Genomic DNA, 10901 nt, shown 5'->3' on the forward strand with positions numbered 1-10901 from the left:
CATGTCCAACACCGATGTCAAGTCAAAAAGTAGCATTTTCTTCATCTACTCGGGTTCACACTGTACCAGTTTTTTTATTAGCTTTTTCTTAGAATTTTAGTGTTTAGAGTTTTAGAGTTGGACTTGATGATCCTTGTGGATCCCTTCCAACTCAGAATATTCTGTGATTCTGTGATTTTTCCTTTAAGACACTGTGACCTTATTCAGTAAATATTGTTATTAGTGCAAAGCATGCTGATACACATACGCTTTACAAAATGCAAAGATGCATTTGAAGTACAAGTATCGTGTACACTGTACAGGTAGCAGTTTAGGAAGTGCCAGCATATGATTGCTTTTAGGCTCAACAGAAAATGTTAGTCTGTCTGTGTCAAAGGTGGGTAGCTAAACTGATGATTCTCCTTTTGATAACTACATCCTTACCTTTGTTGACCATAATCTGTTGCTTGCACTTAAAATAAGCTATCTTAAAGCTGACTACCCTCAAAGAATAGCCTCCTTTCCAGTCTTTCTTATGCACTTTCTAAAGCATGTGACGTACTGAGAACTTGTTTACAGCACCCTTGATATTTCTGAAATGAGTGTCAATATGTATCGGATTGTGAAAATGGTGCCTCTAGTTTGAGAGGCCTATCCATGTAGTAATGGCATTGCTGTGGCTGAATTAAGTCTACTGTTCATTGCATTCTCTGAGGTACATCCTCTACTCCTTAGCAATTGAATCTATCAACCCCTGTAATAGCTGTCTTTTTTCAAAAAACACCACCTGACTCTTTGAAACACTGAAAACATTCATCTCTTAAGAAACCTGTGATAAAAAAAAAACCATTGGCATTCAGACAGGGTCTAGTTTCCATAGTATTGGAGTAAATAAAATGTATCTCTTTTAGCTGATTAAATTGTCCCAGTTTTGGGGGTTTTACTGATCTGACCTGAGTTCAGAATGTAAAGTTCTCCATCTAATGTACATAAATCAGGCATATAGATGTAACATTCCAATGTAATGATATAAAAAATCGTTCTGAAGTGTGTTATTTCTAGCTTGATCAAGACAGTTCGTTAGGTGAACATACATACCTTGATCAGTAATTATGTTGTCCAGCACCCTCAAATGCCCCCTCTTTATTGTAGTGGGACAATCATTAGCAGGTTAAATTTAGATGAAAGACTTCCACATAAAAGCTTAATAGAGGCATCCAGATGCCTGAACTGAGAACAAAACCTTCTGTTATGTGACAGGAGAACCCCAGACAAATGCACAGTAATAGTAAAACCAGTACTTTTTCTTTTGAAGTGCAAGTTCACTTTTCAGTTTCTCATTGTGCTCATAAAAGTGGTTGTGTAAAGACAGTTCCTTTTTGTAGAGACAAAGACAGAGGTTTTAGCCATAGTCCCAAAGCAAAGAAAGAGGCATCACAGGTGGACTCCATCTTTGGACTCTTAATAAGTAGCTTGGTGCCTGTCACAGAAAGTAGCAGAGTAACTAAGATGTCTTTCCACACCCTTGTGTAAAAGCTGCTCCTACTAAGTGAATGCCAACAAAACCAGTTGAATTTCAAAACACTCAGGTACTATTTTCTACAGAAATCAACTTCTTCTGGAAAGCTCCTTTTTATCCACTTGTCCTCCAGCCTGTATTCTCCATTCAGGAATAGTCCCATTCAGGACTTTTTGTTGAACTTAAGGAGCTTTCTCTGAATAGCAGCCCATCCCCAGGGTACTTGGCCACAGACTCCGTTTTGTTGTCATGTGTGACACTGCTGAGGATACATTCTATCTCATTTTCAGTTCATTAATCAGAATGCTAAGCACTATCAGCCCCAGTATCAACTCGTGTGGGACACCCATTGTAACTGACCACCATCTGAATGTTTTATTGCTGAATACAACCCTTTGAGCTTGGCAGTCCAACTTTGCAGTCCACTTATCCAAATTCTATCTCAGTTTGGTTACATGAGTATGATAAACAGCTCCTTAGGCAAACCCTGTGTTTCTGTTGTTGAACCTAATCCTTCGAAAAGGATTTACTAGAAAATAAATGGTTGTGGAGGAAGGATTGTGTCTCCTGCTTTTTTGAAAATGCTATAGTTAATTTCCAGGCTTGTTCATTCAGTGCTGCTGCTTTCGTTCCCCTAATCCATTTCTTAGAATGTTCTATTCCTCCTGAATCTCATGAAGTAAATAAACTGCCAATTAAGGGAGGAAAGTGGGGGGGTAAGTTTTCTGATCGTTTCTGAATACAAAACCCCAAACCTCTTTGTCATCCAAACAGAAAGAAATACCTGTGAGGGTGTTCAGCCCCTGAGCCACATTTCCTTCTTTGTTGCCAGGGCGTTGAGTGAACACCAAACCCAGAAAAGCTATGACGGGTTCTTACTTATTGTGCCCACAAGACTAATTGTGGAAACTGCTTTTAAAAAACTGTTCTCCACCATGATGGAAAGTATAAGGCAGACCCTGTAAATATTAGAGGCCAGCCAAAATAATTAGCACCTGTGCAGGGTACATTTTCCTCTTCACATAGTCCAAAGTGGAAACCTTGTAAAATTTTTCACATTTTGACCCCTATTAAATACGATGGCTTTGAGAGGATCAAAACAAGAAAAACCCCACATAATTTAAAGCAATCGACTCTGTTACCTTTCACTTTTTGCTGCTTTTTGAGGAAGAAAAAAAAATAGATAAGCATCATAGATAAGGTCCAGATCTGATATAAATGCCTGACGCTTGCATTAAACAGACTTAAGCTGATTTACAAGAGCTGAGGATCATGAAACAGTTGGGTTTTTTTATTTTAAAGGTGGGTGGTTCTTTGGTGGAGAGTCCAAGACAGATTACTTTTGGAAGACGTCCTTGGGAGAGCAAGTAATCAGCAAATTTCACCAAACCTCCTCAGTTTTTATCCATAAAAACAAGCTTTGTGTGAACCCTTTTTCCAAACATTCCTGCACACAGAGATTCAATGACTGGACCTCCTACACAGTAACCCTGTACAGTCTGTATTATTCTATGATTCCTCTTAAGGACAGCTAATCCAAAGTCCAGTTTCTCTGGCTTTATGTAGAGTTATGAAACTCACTCAGCAGTCTGTGTTTTGAGGCACTGACATGTAGAATTGTATATTCAGGAAGAATTAAGAGGTGCATGACAATCCATCCAGGATGGATAATCAGATGAACATGAACTCTAGGTTTAATATGTTTGACAAAATACTGTGTGTGATCATTGGATATGTAAACAGGGTCATTTCAAATATGAGTACAGGAGATGCATTTGTTTGTATTGGGTGTAGACCTTTGACTCCTGTCATATCTGATGTCTGCATTGCCAGATCACTTAGCTCCCTAGTTCATTCTTTGTCCTTAGCTTCTTGATTATCCACAGGACACAGAAGTGAGTTGGTACCGTGTCTTTCTCAGGGACTAAACTGTCCTTTTTAATAAATAAATAAATAAATAAATAAATAAATTTAATGTAATTTGTTGGTAGTTCACTCCAGGAAGTATTTCTGGAAGGTAGAATGGATAAGACTATGCTCTGTTTGGCACCTCTTTCTAGTCCTTAAATGCAGCATCAGAAGACTCGTATTCCCCCATGCCCTGATGACATTCTCCGGTGAACACAACATAGACTCTCAGTTCCTTGCTAAAAACTCTCCAACGTAGGAAATTGTGACATGGATCTCTCATAATGTCGCAGATACTGAGAAATGCAAACAAAATAATTGTTATGTCTAAAAACTGAAGGAACAAAAACGAGACCCTCAGAGACAAGTACTATGTAGTATGAGACAGGTACTACCTATCATGAATGTGGCCAGCCTGCTCAGTAAAGAGCTAGACCCTGAGCAGTGTGTGTAGAGCCACTCTCTAGTTGTGCACGTACAACTGTGCGTATGGTGATCTGGGTGCTAGGGATCACTTCTTGGAGTGGATATATTATAAAATGTAGGTTTAGCTACTTCTCCAAGTCTAATCTCCACAGGTCAAAAATGAGTACTTATGAATTTGCAAAGTTCAGGGATAATACTGGAAAATTTCCCATAAAGCTGGGGAAAAGGGCTCCAGGAGCTTATCTGGGAACAAGTCAAAGGATAGCTTGATCTTAGCTTATTAGGATCTGCAGGAGAAAATAACATTTCTTAATAGAGGGCTTGCCAATTTAGCAAAGGTTCAACAAGATCAAGTGATTGGAAGTTCAAAGAGATGTTCAAATTAAGTAAGGGTAGTATCCTTCACCAGGGTTCCAATTATGCATTGGAATAACTTATCAGAGTTCGTGATAGATTATCCGTTATTGTAAATTTTTAAATCAAGATTGAATGCTTGTCTAAAAGTTATGCTCTAATAGAGCACAATTTGATTTTGCAAAATTCTATGGCCTCTCTTATGCAAGAGCTAAAAATTATCTTTTCTGACTTTATCATTTTAATAAGTATTAAACTAGGACTTTGTTTTCCTCTCAACTGAAGCCACCTAAGCTCCCAGGCAAATGAAATCACACATAATCTGCATATAACAACTCATTGCAATTTTAATATTGAAGAGAGGAAAAGTTCTTTGAAACTTTGTAGAAGTTTTCCACATTCCCTCCCATATCACTTTTCTTTCTAAATCTCTCATTTCAAAATGCTTTATAATAAGATATATACCTGACCGTCTTTTTACTAGTGTCAGTTTTTGGCACTTCCATTTTGACTTTCAGACATATGCAGAGATGCACACTGAGTGTGATACTTTTGCATGGCAGTGATGTGAGATGTCTTTGAGACAGCTCTCCTCTGCTTTATTTAGATTGGTCATTGCGATTGTGCTTCTGCATGTAGAGGCTGAGACCTCCTTCTTCTCTCTCTTTGCTGATTTGAAGTTAGAATGTATTATCTGAGATTTAAAAGTTCTCAGCGAAAACTTTCCCAGTCTTTTGAATTTCAAGAGATTTTAATGATATGCCTCTTGAAGGGTTTTTTCTCTTCTTGCAAGGCATCTCTCTAGTTTACCAGCTTAGAAGTCCCTGGATTATTTCCTTTTTGCCTCTAAAATGTAATCTCAGTACCTTATGTGCTCACAAGGGTCATGGAGTGCAAAGGCTATAAGAAAACTGAGGAGCTTTTTAAAAACCATATAAGGTGCTTCTTCACAGGTGTTTTTCATCTCCAACAACTCTTTGCACAGGGCTCAGGAAATGCAGAGTGTTTTGAGAAAGGTTATTATCCTTACTGGCTTTCTTGATACCCAAAGCAAGTATAGCAGCTGGGAAAAACCCCAGCTTCCCTTTCTGCTTTTTTTAATATTTGTCGTTTTGCCAGTCATATTATTTTCCATTATAGGATTTAGGCAAACATTTTCAGCAATTTGGGCTGGAAAGTCTGTGATTTTATGCTGTTTGGGATCTATGTAAGAAAAGGCCAATTTCTTCAGGTCTAGAGATGGTTTTTCTTTGCTGACCTCTGAAAGGCCTGTGGAATTGTTACTTCACAAGACTCTGGAAGATAGAAGTGGAGAGCATTACTTAGCAGGATGGCCTTTAAGTAGCTCATCATTCTTCCCCTGTAGACTGTATAGGCTCCGGAATCAAGGAAATTCTTCTTGTAGCAGCTTTGGGACTTTAAGAAATTCCCTCAGAAATTAAAGAGAAGATACAAAGTTTGTGTATCTTTTTCCAAATTGCTCAGGAAGAAAAACATGTAAACAGTAAAGAAACAGTTAGAAACTAGGAAATTCTGAGCTACAGTCGGCAGCTCTGTAATAAAAAGTTAGAATCATGCTTAAATATAACATCTTAATTTTGCCTAAGGAGAAACAGCATACTTCAGAAGAGGAGAATGAAGAAAATAAAAGTATTGCATTTCATTAAATGGTCTTCAGGAATTGTAAAGAAAATGTTTATAATGCTTCAGGAGGAACCAGCCTCCCAACAGGGTGACTGCACTACATTTCAAAATGCACTCTATGCCAGCTTCATTTTTAATACAAGTGCAGAGAAAACAAGGGCTATTGCATTCTCTCGCCATGCCTAGAGGGACATAGACTTTCTGTTTCAAAACAACTTCTCAGCTCTGTCCAGTTTTCTTAGAGAAAAGTTCAAATGTGGAATCGTCATCATTTATTCTCAATTAATACATTGTGCATCCCTGCAAGTTTTTATTAGTTTAGTTTTTTTACATTGTGAAAAGGTTTTTTAGAGAAAAAGGCCGGTGCATGTAAGTTCATAGTTAAATAATGTTTCAGGATACTCCAAAAATGTGCTAGAATGACAGTCCTTTGGTCATATCATGTTAAAAGCTGTAGACATAAGTTATGGTTTTATTACACTAATGATATGGCCAGTCAAATTACGAGCAACAGTCAGATAGGTGGTTTATAAATCAAGTGAAATAAGTGCAGTGAATTTCATCCACACAAAGACTTGAAATGAAGATTTTAAATTGTGTGCAGTGGCTTGTTGTGGAATTATAGCTTTAATTTAATTTTTTAATCCCCAACAACCATATACTTGTGTTTTTCTATTTGCTGTTGATACTACATGTGGAGAGCAGCAGCCACAGTCAGTGGTGTGGGGATGCGGCTCAGTGGATTCTAAATGCAGTCCTTAACAAAACTGGTCACTAGGGCCTTGATCCAGCAAAGGCATAGCACATTCCTAGCACTACACATTGTGACCATTTCCATTGATTTCAGATACAATAAATCAGAATTAAAAGAAGATGTGTAAGTATTTGCTAGAGTACTAAGCAGTCAACACCATCATGGAGCTTCTCCTGGGACAGCAGAGCTACAAGCCCCTTCCATAGCACCTAAAACTGAACTCAGATTTTTGATGCCAAATCTGTTTCACAAAACATGGTAGCTTACTGCCTTAGATCTCTGGGTCAGTTATTTATGGCAGCAAATCTCCATAATGTCAGCCATGCTTAACATTATTTCTTACAGCATCTCAGACTCAGTGTTTTGGCGTGTGGTCTTTGGTATGCTGCTTAGCTATTGCAAAATCCCACTCATTTTTTTAAAACCCACTATTGCTTTATGATATATTTTGAAGTGTGTCTTGCCTATCTCTTTTAGATACTGCAGTGGTATCTACTTGCTATTTGTCTAGATGGTTCACTGTTGCAGGCTTAATTCCAGGAAGAATTTTTAAAAACCTGACAAGCGCAGGCTTTGAAGTACTGCTCACATAAAATGGCATTGCCTCAACAGCTCACAAAAGCATCCTGTTCCACCCAAAAGGAACAGGCAAGATAGTGCTGGCAGAAAATGATCTCTTAGTAGTTACATTTTGTTCCCCCACAGCAATGATTATTTTTTCAGCCACCCTAAGAGGCCCATTGTAATAAATTGATTGAGTTTGAAAGCTTGTCCAGTTTCACTATAAATTCTGTAAGTGATTCTGTTCTGTCTTAAAATGTTGTTTATTACTTCTAGCTCTACTATATGTTCCTCTGATTTTCAGGAAAAGCCATAGTCTGTGTTCCTGAAGCAAGAAGTGGAGATGCTTGGTAGCATTCCAAAGGAAATTGCAGGTGTTTCTGCAAACTTTCAATTTACTATTCAGGAAAATTAAATGAAATATTTTGTTTTGAAGCAGATAAAAAAAAAAAAAAAAAAAACAAAAACAAAAGCCAAAACTAACCAATGAAACAAACAAACAAACCCCACCGGATTATTTTCCTGTGATGACTTGAAGCATCAGCTGAAACCATTGCTTAGTGAAAACACTAAAAGGACAAAAGAATTCTTTTAGATTGAATCAAAAAATGAGAAAAGGACAAAAAAGTCAGGTGACTCCCAGAGTTGGGTTAGACCCAGAATGAAACATTTACTTTCCTTTTCAGACCTTGTAAGAATTTTCAATAAGATTTTTAATTTGTATTAATTTTGAGGTGAAAATTATTTTAGAGTAAGTTGGGTTTTACAATGTACCAAAAAAAATTCCATTGTTTCTTAACTGGAATAATTTAGTCCAAATATGTTAATTCAGATTTTTTGACCAGTTTTATCCAACCTATTCACCAAATTACTTTTTTCGGTTTTTTGGAGGGAGTTTTTTTGTTTTGCTTTTTGGAGGGAGTTTTTTTGTTTTGCTTTTGGAGCTGGGTTTTTTGTATATGTCCTCAAATCACATTTTTGAGAAACTGCTTTGTTTGTTTGTTTACTTTCTTGTTTGTTTGCCTGTTTGAGCAATTCATAATCTGTCAGATTTTGGTAGTTCAAGCAAAATCTCATCAAGCTGGAGGAGAAAAATGTCATTCAAGTAAAAACTATACTAGAATGTATTCCACAGATTTAGTTATAAAGCATTCTTTTTCTAAGAGGTCTTTGAGATATTTGCACCTCTGGATATGTCTCAACTATTTCCTCAGGACAACAAAAATCGGGTGTTTTGTGGCTGATCATAATTTGTTTAATACTCATAAGATGTTTGGGTTGCAACTTTTCTCTTTTTGTTTATTTGCTGCCAAGCTTTTCCTTTGTTTTTCTCAGGTAGGTCAGGACAGAAGGATGCTGCATTTCTCAAAAGATCAGAAGTCCCACTGCCTGGGGCCAGATGTTAATAAAATATTCCTTTGTTTTCTTTTTTTTCCTCCAGTCTCTTCCTCCCCTAGCACAGCAGATGAGAGTAAGTCCCTTTTCCCCTTACGTTCAGCTATATGTCATCTTGAATTTAGTCTGAGATTTCAGTCAATTTGACTCTCAGGGAAGGGGCTCCTGAGGCAAATATTTCCCTTTCCTTATTTCAAACACTTGCCTGCAAATTATTTGTGCAGATTGGAGTTAGTTCATTTCTCATGTTTGCATTGGCAACACAACAATATGGAAGTAAACCTGAAGTTCACTGCTCTGAAAAAAACGTCATTTTTTTCCTCTGCATGAACTATTTAAAAGTTCCCAAAACACATGCTTTTGCACTAAATAACACTAACTAGGTAAATAATATTAAATTCTCCTCTTAGTAGAAATTTCTTATTCTCATTAATACTAATGAGTAAATATTTAAACTTGCTATAAATATTCTCCAATAGTTATTTTTATGGCACCAGTAAATTAGAACCCTAAACAGAGACTGTACAAAGGTGTTAAACCCAAGCTTGTAGGTGAATTAAAATAGAAATCGCATTGAAATTAATTTTGATGGTGGAACATTAAAAGCTTGTGAATATTTTCAATAGCCATGATGGCATCATAATTTAGTACATCCTTTCTCACATATATTCCAGTTTTTCCACCCCATCTGCCTCTTTTATTCTCAGCTGCTACCGTGATAGCCCCTCAGGACAGCATAATCTTGTTAGCTGCAATGCCATAATCTGCTGCTAATATAAGAGTGGAAGGCAAAAAAAAAGAATTTGTGTATACTACACATATTACAACATTTCCCCTTCTTCTCCTCAGACTGGAGGCTTAGAGAAATTAAAAAAAATTGGTTTATTGTCTATAAATTATAAAAACTATTCACTACAGTTAAGTGAATCTTACCATTATTCTTCGTTTTTCTTAATAAAGAACCTCCTCCATTGCATTTCACTACAGTTCTTGCCAGCTGGAAAAGTCCTCTGCCCAAGAGATTTCCCACCCAGTTTATTGCTGCAGCACAAGGAACCTGCTTCACATTGATCTAGAATTTCAGACAATGCATAATGGCTCTCTTAAAAGCTAATGCATGCATACTACATGCTCCAAATAGGCTTCTGTTATGCTGGAGAGAAGACAAACACACTGGCATAAATAAATTGTAGCATGTTGTGACAATACTTCCCTTTCCAATCCAACAGCTGGAAGCAGAAAGGTTGACTGAAGATGAAAGGGGATCCCTCCAGTACAGGTTCCAGCATCCTTGGGAACCAGATGGACTGAAATGGAAAACAGAACTAAAACAGGCCACAAAATTCACTGCCAGAAGAGGTTTTCTTTTTATCCATGACAGTGCCAGGTTTTACTAGAAAGAAGTTTGCCATGTCATAGAAACTAAAGATAGGAATGAACTGGAATCACCTTTGTTCTCTCCCAACCAGTGCAGGATTGTTCCAGGTATATTTTCTAATTTTTGTGTAGTCTGATTTGTAAAGACTTGTGAAGTAAAGCATTTATCTGCCATTTTTAGGTTATTTCACTCCAGCGGTTTTAGGAGAATTTTTCTTAAGCTTTCAGACTACATTTCCTTTCTTTTTCTCATTACTTTTAGTTTTATCATCTTGGACTCCCTCAGGCAGCTTTTCCCAGTGCCTGCTTTTTGTCATTTCATATTCTTCTGTGTATCTTCTATGTTTCTTTACAGTTGCCATGATATTTTTTTGTAAGACCTCTTGTTAAATGTCATTTGCAGATGTCATTACTGTTCTGTTTACTTCCCTCTTCCACTAATGAAGATGTGAAATAACACAGAATCCATCGTTGCCCTTACTAGGTGGTTTCTGTCAGCCTGAGAGGCTGCTGTTTATCGGTACTCTTCCTTTGTGGTCCTTCAGTTTGCATTCATTCCCCATGACAGTGCTCTTATCTAAGTCTTTCTGAATTAATTTTTCAAGCAGATTTTTCTGAGACACTGTAGGAAAGGTTTTGCTGATATTTCAATCCAGCTTCATTGCTTCTGCTGTTTTCCCTTGTACACTAGGGATTTTGGCCAGCCAAAAAGCAACTGAGGAATAACGATGCATGCTGAGGTACCTCTTTTCCCACTTACAGTGTAACTTTCTGATCTGAGGGTCCTGTTCTGTGAACACTTGATGCATTAATCACAGGCCCTCTCAAAGGCTAGGTTGTAACCAGCACTGATGATTCCTCAGAAAAGTTTCAAGGATTGCAATCAGATGTGTCAGGTGATTAACTTCTTACTAGGTGGAGTAAGGCCTGCAATTTCACCTTTGCAGTATATATATATATATATATATATATATATATATATAT

General features: G+C 37.2%; 1 protein-coding gene and 1 long non-coding RNA gene across 7 annotated transcripts in view; one reads left to right on the forward strand and one right to left on the reverse strand.

The window, feature by feature from the left end:
• The window catches only part of LARGE1 (LARGE xylosyl- and glucuronyltransferase 1), a 283712-nt gene that overhangs the window by 221474 nt on the left and 51337 nt on the right, over positions 1-10901 (forward strand). The gene's annotated exons all lie outside the window — the stretch shown is intronic.
• Positions 5385-10901, reverse strand: part of LOC113966101 — a 7337-nt gene continuing 1820 nt past the window's right edge. Inside the window, exons 2-3 of the long non-coding RNA XR_003533707.1 lie at positions 9474-9612; positions 5385-5481 (exon numbers count right to left, since the gene is read on the reverse strand). This is a non-coding gene — a long non-coding RNA (uncharacterized LOC113966101). The remainder of the gene's footprint in view (positions 5482-9473; positions 9613-10901) is intronic.

Source organism: Neopelma chrysocephalum, unplaced genomic scaffold, assembly GCF_003984885.1.
Source record: "Neopelma chrysocephalum unplaced genomic scaffold, ASM398488v2 Primary Assembly neopelma1_59, whole genome shotgun sequence".
In the NCBI taxonomy this organism is placed as follows: Eukaryota; Metazoa; Chordata; class Aves; order Passeriformes; family Pipridae; genus Neopelma; species Neopelma chrysocephalum.